The sequence below is a fragment of the Apis dorsata genome, unplaced genomic scaffold, assembly GCF_000469605.1.
Source record: "Apis dorsata unplaced genomic scaffold, Apis dorsata 1.3 scaffold_1170, whole genome shotgun sequence".
NCBI lineage: Eukaryota > Metazoa > Arthropoda > Insecta > Hymenoptera > Apidae > Apis > Apis dorsata.
The window spans coordinates 11,674-13,868 of NW_006264267.1; the positions used below are offsets into that span (position 1 = coordinate 11,674).

The 2,195-nt window shown below is 35.0% G+C and overlaps 1 long non-coding RNA gene across 5 annotated transcripts in view; it reads right to left on the reverse strand.

The window, feature by feature from the left end:
- Positions 1 to 1,019: 1,019 nt before the first annotated feature.
- LOC102673397 overlaps positions 1,020 to 2,195 on the reverse strand; it is a 4,543-nt gene continuing 3,367 nt past the window's right edge. For 3 of the 5 annotated variants that reach the window (XR_422912.2, XR_422911.2, XR_422913.2), the window contains exons 2-5: positions 1,710 to 1,990; positions 1,519 to 1,631; positions 1,325 to 1,440; positions 1,020 to 1,265 (exon numbers count right to left, since the gene is read on the reverse strand). This is a non-coding gene — a long non-coding RNA (uncharacterized LOC102673397). The remainder of the gene's footprint in view (positions 1,266 to 1,324; positions 1,441 to 1,518; positions 1,632 to 1,709; positions 1,991 to 2,195) is intronic. The other 2 variants (XR_004151690.1, XR_004151689.1) reach the window with 2 other exon arrangements.

Here is a 2,195-nt window from a genome sequence, read left to right on the forward strand (position 1 = left end):
AACGCCTCCTCCTCTCCGTTTTGCTCGATTTCGTTTTCGCGAACCAGTGTGCGTCGTTGTCGCTCATCCATAGACGTGACACTTCGCTTTCCATCCCATTGCTTTTTTTTTATCAAGTTTAGGCCATGTCATTTCTCATCGCTGCTTTTCTATTTCGTAATTTCTAATTTATACCAACCGTAAAAAAGCAATCTACGATAAATTCGACGAATATTTAGAAAAAAATTTCTGTTCCGAATAACTTGAAAATTAAACGACGTAACTCGAGTAACCAGAAACCAGTACTCATTTAATAAAAAAAAATAGAATTGCTTCAATTTTACCTTGCACTTACCGTTTACCGCGATACACAAAGAGAAAGGATTCTACTTCCGTAAAGGTGAATTCGTAGCGCATACCTTCTGCCGAGTTAACAGCACAAAGTAGCGAAACAGCGAGAAAACGATCTCATTAAAGAGGTGAAGAAAGAATCTGGATGTTAACCGCGGGTGAAGAGAATAATGGACGTCGAACAACGATACCTTGAGAGAACGGTGAGATAGCTCGCAATAAACGTCCTTGCTTTTCGAAATCGGCTGCTGAGAATTCTGCCAGAGGGAGGGAAAGGGGGTCCACCAGGTCCTCGAGCACGAATGGGAGAAGCCAAGGGGGCAATTACATCGGAGAACAATTACAGGTTGGCACGTCCTCTTCTGGTGCCATCGCGGCTTTTTCTATCCCCGGGATTCCGAGTTGAGAAACGTCCAGGAACGTTTTCGAGAGAGATGCGAAAGGAGTGGGTCAAAGACATTTTTATTACCGTTCAACATTTCAGCTCGTAACAAATATGGTAGAAAAATATATATCGAAACGCGATATTCTCGTCTATTAGTTTGCATGGTGGAAATAATTCCTATTTGACTTTGCAATGAAACATGAAAGAGAAACACAAAAGAAGAGAATGAAAGAAAAACTATATCTAATCTAAAAGAAACTATCAAAATATATGTATCTTTCTTAATTTTTCATTGATCGTTCTCCTATATCCGACACGATAATGAAAATTAATTTGCAAGCTTGATTATAATTCGTGATACTAAAAGAGAGCCCATATCTGGAATCATAAACGTATTACTTAATCTAACTTAAATGCAATCAAAATATACATACCTTTCTTAATTTTTCATTGATCGTTTGCCTATATCTGAGACGATACTATATCGAAAATTAATTTATAAGCTTGATTATAATTTGTGGTATCAAAAAAAGAAACTGATATTCTGAAACTGAATCATAAATTTATTATCTACCTTAACCTAATCTAAATGGAACTATCAAAATACACGTTTCTTAATTTTTCATTGATCATTCGCTTATATCTGAGACGATATCTTGGTAGTATATCAAAAATTAATTTACAAGAATGATTATAATTTGTGGTCCGACTAAGAGAAGCCATATCTAGAAGTGGAACATCATAACCTTATTATTTCTTTGCATCGTAACTTAACCTAAATGCAATTATCAAAATATACGTACCTTTAATTTTTCATTGATCGTTCGTCTATATCTAAAACCATATCTCGGTAGTATATCGCAAATTAATTTACAAGGATGATTATAATTTGTGGTCCGACTAAGAGAAGCCATATCTAGAAATGCAACATCATAACCTTATTATTTCTTTGCATCGTAACTTAACCTAAATGCAATTATCAAAATATACGTACCTTTAATTTTGCATTGATCGTTCGTCTATATCTAAGACGATATCTCGGTAGTATATCGAAAATTAATTTACAAGCATGATTATAATTCGTAACCAATCGGCTTTAATTACTTTTTGCAATTCTTGTCCATCTATGGTCGTTAACTACGATGGATCGATCAACGTGAATCGATACGTGGTTGCACACTGTTGAGTTCGCGCAAACCTCATATTTCTCGAATCAGTATTCATCATTTGATCTCCGCGATAATGGCCGCAATTTAACTACGTGCCTTTATGCAACTATAAAATACAAGCATCTGTTTTAGAACTGCTTTAAACATTCAATCGCTCGACTACGAGAGGGTCTTAAAACGAATTTTACATCGTCGAATCGAAATCTCGGATTTAAGTAAGCCGACAAACCGTTCCATCCTGAATGATTTTTTTTTTTTTNTCATACGCAAAATTCATAAAATATCGTTAAAATTATTCTTAAATAAAAAGT